The sequence below is a fragment of the Amblyraja radiata genome, chromosome 12 (genome assembly GCF_010909765.2).
Source record: "Amblyraja radiata isolate CabotCenter1 chromosome 12, sAmbRad1.1.pri, whole genome shotgun sequence".
In the NCBI taxonomy this organism is placed as follows: domain Eukaryota; kingdom Metazoa; phylum Chordata; class Chondrichthyes; order Rajiformes; family Rajidae; genus Amblyraja; species Amblyraja radiata.
Window position 1 is genome coordinate 33,516,512 of NC_045967.1, and position 9,220 is coordinate 33,525,731.

The 9,220-nt window shown below is 42.0% G+C and overlaps 1 protein-coding gene across 1 annotated transcript in view; it reads left to right on the forward strand.

Moving 5' to 3' along the window:
- Positions 1–2,530: 2,530 nt before the first annotated feature.
- Positions 2,531–9,220, forward strand: part of prrg3 (proline rich and Gla domain 3) — a 19,458-nt gene continuing 12,768 nt past the window's right edge. Inside the window, exon 1 of the mRNA XM_033030438.1 lies at positions 2,531–2,615. The gene's annotated coding sequence lies outside the window, so the exon portion shown is untranslated. The remainder of the gene's footprint in view (positions 2,616–9,220) is intronic.

A 9,220-nucleotide genomic window follows, 5' to 3' on the forward strand; every position in this document is an offset into this window, starting at 1 on the left:
CAGCAAAATGGCACCGCGTAAAAATACTGATTTCCTCAGCATAAAACTGATTTTCGGGTACTAGAATACTGAAATGCTCTGACAAAACTTGGCTGCTCTGCTTTGCTCTGAACCCGAGCACCAAGATATAAGCAGCCGAAGGAGCGCATCCCTCAGGACAGCCCACACTCACCCCCCCCACCCCCCCCCCCAGGTCAGCGCTGTCCGGCCATGCCCACCCTCCCCTGACCCTCGTCCTGTGCGGCCGCACTGTCACGGGTTGTTGGTCGGCAGCGCCCACATACAGGGCCGGGTGGAGCGGGGCCGCAGCTCCGCGCAGCGGACACATGGGGATGAAAACCTGGCCACGTCCCCGATGGCTGCAACAGAGTTGGCGACAGTCTGGTCCCTCCCCCACCCAGAGTCACTGACCGCGCTGCACCGGCACCGACCCCACGACCCTCCCCCACCGCCCCTGACCTCCACCGCCCCGACGATCCCCCATCCTCCTCCCCGACAACCCCCCCCACACCCCCCCCCTCCCATCCCCCAACTCCCCCCCCCCTCAGTCTGATCCCTCCGCCCACCCAGAGTCACTGACCGCGCTGCACCGGCACCCCGACCTCCGACCCCTACCCCCAGATGCTGGGATAGATGGCCTGGGGCGGCGAGTGTGGAACCAGTCAGCGTGGAGTCCGGATGCTCGGACATAAGAAGTTTGTCTGTACTGGCAGCCATAGTAAGTGCTTACCTAACGTTCACCGCTTGTACTCCAGAAGGCGTTGCGTGGCAACAGTATGGGTCATGGGTCGTGACCTCGACTGCCGTGCAACCGCCCTATTACGGAACCGGGGCGGGGTGGGGGGGGGGGGTATGGTGTTGGTTATTGCCTAACGTCCACTATAACCGAGTAAGGATCATTATTGTAACAACAGTAGAAACAAACAACTGCAGATGCTGGTTAATGCACAAAAGGACATAAAGTGCTGGGGAACTCAACAAGTCAGGCAGCATCTCTGGAAAACATGGGTAGGTGATGTTTCAGATCAAGACCCTTCTCAAACCCTCGATCCGGAACTGGGCCGACCGGAGGATCGGCGAGGATCGGCGAAGTCGTAGGTACCGGGGAGGCGGTGGCGATTGTCGATAGGTCCGTCAGCTCTAACCGAAATCTGTTATAAAGAGTCCATAATAACAAGGGTGTTCTGTACTGCCATTCAGATGTGGCTTGAGAATCGTGGGATCACAGCATTTCATCTTGTATCATCCTAGATGGAGAGTTCTTGTGCTGGGGTTATTATAATGGAAACATAATGGACTTAAATTATAATGGAAACACCAACTGTATAACACTTTTGAAATGTATTTTTCCTCCTGACATTACACTTCTGACAAGCCGCTGAGGAATGTTTCACCCGACGCCGAAGTTCCATCTTCACGGCAAGAGGGCTCTGAAAATCATCGGACTGGCTGCAAGGCCACAAATGGGCCCCGACCTCGGTGTCTCACAGAGGAAGAGGACTTAACTTTCTGGTGCCTTTCCCCACAGTGGAAAGTTTTGATTCTGCTGTGGGGGGACGTTTGTGTTGAACTCTAAAATGTGTTGTGTCCATTTTATTCTTTTTTTTTTTAACCTTTTTCAATGGTTTGTAATGGAACTTATTATTTGATTTATGTAAAGCACTTTGCTGTTATGTTGTCTGTTTATGATGTCTTGTTTATTCCTCTGTACAGCACTTTGGTCAACATTGGTTGTTTTAAAGTGCTTAACAAATAAAGTTGGATTGGATTGGATTGCACAGTCACCACTTTAACGATGAGTAAGGGTATATGTGATTACAGTTAGCTCTGTTCGTTATAGAATTTCCTGTCCACAAAACTTGATTACTATTGTTTCGACTTTTAACCCCCATTATGTCTAATAATACATCTTCCAACTATTTTAATTCAAATAGTTCTACCTCTCAGTGTAGAAACACTACATGTGTAACGATTAAGCAATCATTTGATTGCTACTTAAATTAAATGCACACAGTTACCGTGACATTCACCCAAGTTTTGCAAAGTCGTGATGCATCAAAGTGCCCGTGAGCAGCTGTTTCCAAGGATACCGAGATTGCGTAGGTGTTGCATTCCCATTTCGCGTAGCTAGCTGGTGTGATTCCACTGACAAAACTATCTGTTGGTGAAGGGTGGGGACCGCAAGCAACAGAATTGGCATTCTGGAACATGTAGTCCCGTTATAAGGCGTGGCCGCCATTGACAGACCGCAAGAGAAGCTTAAAAACGTTACCGCTTGAGCACACAGGCGGACTCGGGAGGGTCATTTTTGTGCTTGATTTTAAAACGAAGACACCCCGTGAATCATTCCTGGGGAAGAAGGGACCAAACTACAAGTTCCAGCACGCTTTGCGACAGGGCGGGGCGAGTAAACCAAACTTGATGTAGGAATGGCCGCGGTGAGCAGCTTGTGGTTGGCGGGTGGAGCGGAGTTGCTGCATGATTGGCCGCTGCGGCCGTCAGTCAATGGCGCTGGGCGGGGCGGGGCGCCACCGCCAGCAGGTTGGGTTGCACGGAGCGGCGGCGGCTGCGGTGCGGGGTTTGCTCGAAGCGCAGTTAGAGGCGTGGCGTGTGAGGTACGTACTGTCTGTGTCTGGCCCTCTTTTGTCTTCATTAATGACAGTCTAAAGGCTATTTTATTTATCTTTAACGCTAGTAACGGTGTTAAACTGAGTGAATTTCCAAGGTGTCTCCTGGACGTGATGATTTCCCCCCCGCTACAGCATCACTCACTTGGTACCTTTTTTTTCCTTTCCGCCCTCACATTCCCGTTTCTATGGAAACCCCATGTAATATTTAAGGGCGAAATGATCAGATGCCCTCAGTAATCTTATTTTAATCAGCTGGTATTTCCTATAAATAAATGTTAAATTATTAAGCCTTCTTAACAAGAAACCTCAAGTGGAGTAAACACCCACACTCTGTTGATCAGCCGTGGGTTCAGTTTTCATTTTCCAGGATTGTCATTGTATTTGTTTATAGTATTCTGCTTTGCCTGAAGATATTTAACTGAGGATTTTATTTATCTTTTTACATTTTTTCTGCAGTGTAGCTGTTGTAGACACTCGAGAGTTGTGGGTGGTTCTCGAGACATTGTCCCGGTCGAATAAGCTTTGGTATTAATCTACAGCTCTACATTATAGGCTTAAATAAGCTTTATTTTAACAAAGCTGTGCAATATTTGCCAGCATGCATAGTAAAATGTCTATACATTAAATAAAACGCCCAATTGTGGATTTTTTTCGAGGTTATTATCCCACTTGCTACCGAATCCTCGGGCTTTCATTTACGGCTTGTGGAGAACTGCATGTCTTGAACATAACCGAGGCAGAGACAACTGTCAAATATAAAGTTCCCGTGGTTATTGTTTTTGAAAGCAATATTTTTGCTTTGGTATAATTGGAGTTTTGAAGTCTGAGCTGAAACTATGGGGAATTGAGCAATCATTCAAAATTGGGAAGAGTGGGAGAAAAGTTCAGAGTTGTAGAATGTAAGAATATGATGACTATTGCAGATGGCGGAGTAGTAGAAGATTAGAGTAATGGTGAAAGAGCGTCAGAGAAATTGAGTTTGAATGGAGGGACGAGAATGGAATAGATTGAAAAAGTGAAGTGAATGGATTTGAAGCGGAACATGAGGGAATTGAAAATTATCTTGTGTGGAAGGCAGGAGAAGTGCTGAGGAAGGGATTTTGTAATCTGTTATGGTATGGCTTCTGTATATTTGATTTTGTGAGAGTTGGCAGAATAATAGAGAAATTGAACACAAGTTATTGATTACATTGAGGCAATATGATTAGGCAAGGTTGTAGATGACTGATATTCAAGAGGAGACTGCATATTGTCTTGTGATGGAATAATAATGAGCTTTGAAGTGTGGCTCATGATCTGAGTAGGCTTTGCGGACCTTGGGAACGTATGTATGACTGGATACATGGAAAGGTAAAATGTTTTGTGTTATAAAGTGTGGGAATAACCAAACACAATGGCTTCAAAAAGAGTTTGGAAGAGATAATTGAATATCAAAGAATTTAGGATAGAGGTGGCAAAGTGGGAAAAATCTCCCACTGACCGTGTGATTTTTTTTTTGTGTGACAGGATTAGGATGTAATTAAGGAATAAGAGCAGGCCATGGATATAATTAATGGTAATAATTATGCAAACATGGGAGGAGAATCTGATGGAAAAGAAATGCTTTGTGTGTTGGAAGTAGAAAGCATTGTAACAGATAGTTATTGACCATATGGAAATTCTAGGCTAGGGCATGGCAAAATAATACTAGTATCACATGGAATATCTTTGACATTGAATGTGATCTTCTAAACCATTTTGTAGATGCTGAAGCAATGAGTGGTTTGAGAGGCAATTGTTGGATTTCTTGCTGACACGACAAACTTTGAGAATATTTGGAAGTGAAGCAGTAGTTTAGATGGACAAAGGAATTGAGATCAAATTATTTATAGAGAGGAGGAAGATGAAAGCAGTTAGGAAAAAGAAGAAATAATTTCTGAAGAAATTGAAAGATTGATTGTGCTGTGAGAATAGGCCTAATAGTGTTGTTTGGGTATTAAGGGATTGGGTTGCTTCAAAGAAGCATTCAAAATGTTAAGAATACTACATTCTGTGCTTTGAACCACACCTTAATGCTGCTGGCCTCTGCTTTCCAATCTTTACCTACATTTTCTCCTCCCATTGGCATCTAATTTTGATGGCCACAATCAGAAAATCCCAGCAAGATTCAATAACGCAGGAAATAGATATGTTTTCAACTCTTTTCATTTCCCTGTGATTAAATTCATGTGTCTTTGGCAAATGGTGAATATTTTATTGCTGAGCTAGCTTGTTATCATTAAGGATAATCTAGCCAACCTTCTCTCTTTTGTTATGGTGGAAAGTACATTAATGGATTCCAACCTAAAATATCATTGGATCTGGCCACATTAAGTAATCTGAATCAAATTACATGTCATTACTCCTTAAACTGGCTTCAAAGTGTTGGGTGAGCCACAGGTTGACCAATGAGGACTATGGATTTTCTGTGTGAATGTTTTCTGTCTTAAAAGAAATGGAGGAAGAAAAATTAGTTAGATTCTTTGGGCCAGCCTTTATGGTAAACATTTTATTTGTGTCATTTTGAAATACGTTGGTTCATATTGTGTTAATAATTGGAAAAGCATAAAGCTGGTTTGCTCATAATTGCATTTGTTTTCTAGAGTCTGGTGTGGTGTTGTCTTGTAGATCAACATAATTTGACGTGTATTACTGACCTATGCCTAATAGCAAAAGGTTATTCTTAAGAAATGAAAAGTGGACTTTGCCTTTGTTCAGTGGCATGTATTATTATTGAAATTCTACAATAATCAGTCTAAAGGTCAGCTATTTGAAGAAATGGCAGCCTATGTGTACTTTTCAAATTTAAATAGATGGGATTCACTCATGTTGGAAAGTGGCCTACTGTGAATAGTACCCTCTTTATTGACCAAAGGGAAAGGTGCTTTACAAGTGATGGCAATAACCAAAACACACTAGTGTAAGATAATTGACAAGAGAAAAACGGGGAGATTTGACAATACTTTTAATTCACCAAGTTATCATGATTTATAGTGCGCAGCATGAAAGGACAGTTAAAACAAGTACACTACTAACTTACAAAAATGTTCAGGGAAAAAATAAATTTGAGATGAGACAAAATCAGAATAATGAGATTAGATGAATGGCACTAATTAAACAGCTCTTCAGAACCTGATTGACACTACCTTATCTGATATAAACATAGAAGCCCATTCAGCCCATCTTGCCCATACTGGCTCCTGAGAAGCAAATTAAACCCATTCACCTACTACATATGTCCCTGTGCCCTTACACCCTTATATTTTTTTTACACATACCAATCAATTCCCATTTGAGTATTTTTGCCTTTAACCTACAATTGAAAAGTAATTTAAGGAATCAAATAACCTACCCACCCATCACCGGGAGATGGAAAGAAACTGGAACCCATGCAGTCATAGAGACAGCACCCCAGATCTGGATTAAACCAGGGTTGCTGGAGCTGTGAAGCAATAGCACTGTTCTAGGCCATTTTGTAGCCAAATGGCTTTTTTTCCCGAATGTATGAATCTATCATATCCCGTTTCTACATTGTGCACAAATCGCTTTAAGATTAGGTATTAATAATAAAACAAATTATCCTTGTTAAAATAACTGCTTAAGAATTGGCTAGTGGATGATATGCTGTTTTTTAGGTGAAGGTGCTGCGTAGATACAATGTGGATTACATGCACCCTAAAAATTATCTTTGACTTGATGACTAAATGCTTCTAGGAATCAGCCATTTCACATGTGCTGTTTATTGGTATTTAGAAGTGTATTCCTTTTAATCACAAGCAGCTGATGCAACACTGCATATTGTTTAAGAACAAACACTGGAAGGGTGCATTCTTGAAAAAGGCCTCAATGACAGCAAGCTGGATGTGGAGGAGCCCTCTTGTGTACTGCTGTTTATTTTTGAATGGCTGCTGTTCAAGCTTAATCATGTTGTTGAATAACAGGTTGAAGTGTAAAAATAGGTATAATGTTTTTCTTTGCTTGCCTGCAGCAGTTCTCCCTGTACTTTATCCATTATTCATATTGCTGAAGATACCTCACTTCAGTTAAAAAAAAAAAAAAAAGTTGCAACTTAATTTTATTGATTAAAGATAACTAAAATAAATTGGATTAAAAAGCATAATTTTTCTTAGTGTTGCCAGTTTCAGTTTTGATATGAATTTTGTCCCTCCCCAAATTTGGCAATAAATAAATAATTCTCCATTAGTAAATTAAGTTGCAGCAGTTGAAGTGCGTAATTTGCGTCCAATTTTTGATGGAGGTGACCGTAAACACATATTCCGAAGAAAAATAGAGCTTTTTGTTTTAAACGCCCTTATCATGCCTGCTCTATAGAACCACAAAGTGAAAAAAGCTTCCAAATCCAGAAGAGGTACTGGGCAGTAGTGGTGAAGGACAGAATAAAACTGTGTCTATTTACTGTTAATCAAAGTATGAGGTATAGACAACATTTAAAAACAAAACTGATTTAGAAAAGTTTTGTTTTCCCATTGAGTTAGTCCTCTTTTCATTGCCAAAGGCCATTGCAAACTATATTTATGAACTGGGTAAGAGAATCTGATTCTCTCTTTCTGACTCCCTTTGGAAGTATTTGACCTGTGCTCTTTTTATTAACACAGCTGTGATCATGAGTTTGGTATGTAAGCGATGTGGTGCAGAAAATAATTGTGTAGTCGCTATAATAACAATTTGGTTTGATAGTACTTTTCATACTCGTGTGAAGAATTCAGTGGATTTGGGTGAGAGCAGGTGTAGCCATTCCTCAGGTGAGACCAGGTGGTGTTTATAGGCTATTTACAATCAAACCTGTTTCTATTCTAACATTATTTTCATGATGCATTACACTACCAAAGTTATATGGTGATTAAAAGCAGGAGCCGTGGCTGAGTTTTATATTATTGCAGATGAACATAAGAAAATAGGGACCGGAATAAACTGCTTGTCCCCCAAGCCTCCCCCACTCTTCAATATTATTGTTGTTGATCTGCTGTTGGCCTTGTCTCATCTTTGCCAGTTCTCTATAACTTTCAGCTCCTTGATCTTTAAAACATTTATATCCTTTAGGTACCTCCACTGGAATTCCTCCTCTGCAGGAATCTTGGGCAGAGAATATGGAAGAAGTGGCTCATATGCCCCTTACCTGTATATCACTGGCCTCTAATCTAGTAGCCATGAGCCCTCATTTGAGGTTCTCCCACCAGTGAAAGCATCAATATTCACCAGGCTTTACTCGAAGCATCTTTCACATTTTTTAGTTTTAATATTAGAGATACAACATGGAAACTGGTCCTTTGGCCCACCGAGTCAACCATCTATCATCATTCACCTAACCATAGATCACCCATTCACACTAGTTCTCTATTGCACTTTTGCATCCACTCCCTGCATACTAGGGGCAATGTACAGACGGCTACAAACCCGCATGTCTTTGGGATGTGGGAGAAAACCAGAGCGTCCAGAGGAAGCCCACGGAGAACATGCAAACTCTATACAGACAGCATCCGAGGTTAGGATCAAACCCAGGACTTTGGTGCTGTGAGGCGCAGCTCTACTAGCTGCACCACTGCACTGCCTCTCATTTCAATAAGATCACTCCTCATTCTTCTACCCTCCAAACGATATGGATCTAATTTCTTTAACATCTTCCAACTAGGGATGTGAACGGCAGTGTATCTGCTTGCCTAGTATTGAGTGTGGAAGGACTCCCAATCTTCCAAGGACCATCTGTAGATCTTGATTCATTAGCCAAGTATTCAATAAGTAGAAGATGGTGTCCATTAGCAAAAGTAAATGGGATTGATCTTGAATTAAACTTTATTTTTTTTGTCAGTGTCTATAGCAATAAATTCAGTAAATCGGCATCAATAGAAAAATAGATCAACTTATTGACCATTATTTAATTGTAACAAATTATGCGAAAATTACATGAAATCGCAAATATTTTTTGAATGCAGGATAGTGATTAAAAGTTTGGGGCATTTGGTTGTACAGATAATAACAGCTTGTGACAATAGCATCTTGTGTTAAAAACATAATTCTTTTTGGCTTAGGATAGAATAGAATAGAGTGCCAATTAAGCTCCAATTAAGTATTACATTTTGTTGTGGGTACCAAGCTTCAGGGAGGAGAGAGCCTAATGCAAATGGAATCCAGGCAATAAGGATTAGAACCAAAATAACATTGCATTCTGTGCAAAATTAAGAGGCATTCTCTTTACGATGTTTAAGATAATTAATTAAATTAAAGTATCAGGAAGAAAATATAAAATAAAATGGTAGAATCTAGAATAAGAAAGCATAGCCCTAAAAAGAGTGTGGGGGAGAGGGAGGGAGGAGGGAAAGGAGGAAGAGTGGAGGGAGGGGTAGGGGGAGAGAGAGGGGTGGGGAGGGAGATGGGTGGGGGGAGATAAGTGGAAGAATGGGGAGGGAGGGGAAGAGGTGTAGGGGGAGTGGTGGGAGAGGGAGGGGGAGAGGGGTAGAGGGAGTGGTGGAAGAGGGACAGAGGAGTAGGGGGCGGGGGGAGAGATTGGAGGGGGGTGGGGGGGCGAGAGTGAAGGGGGGTGGGGCAGGAGGGGG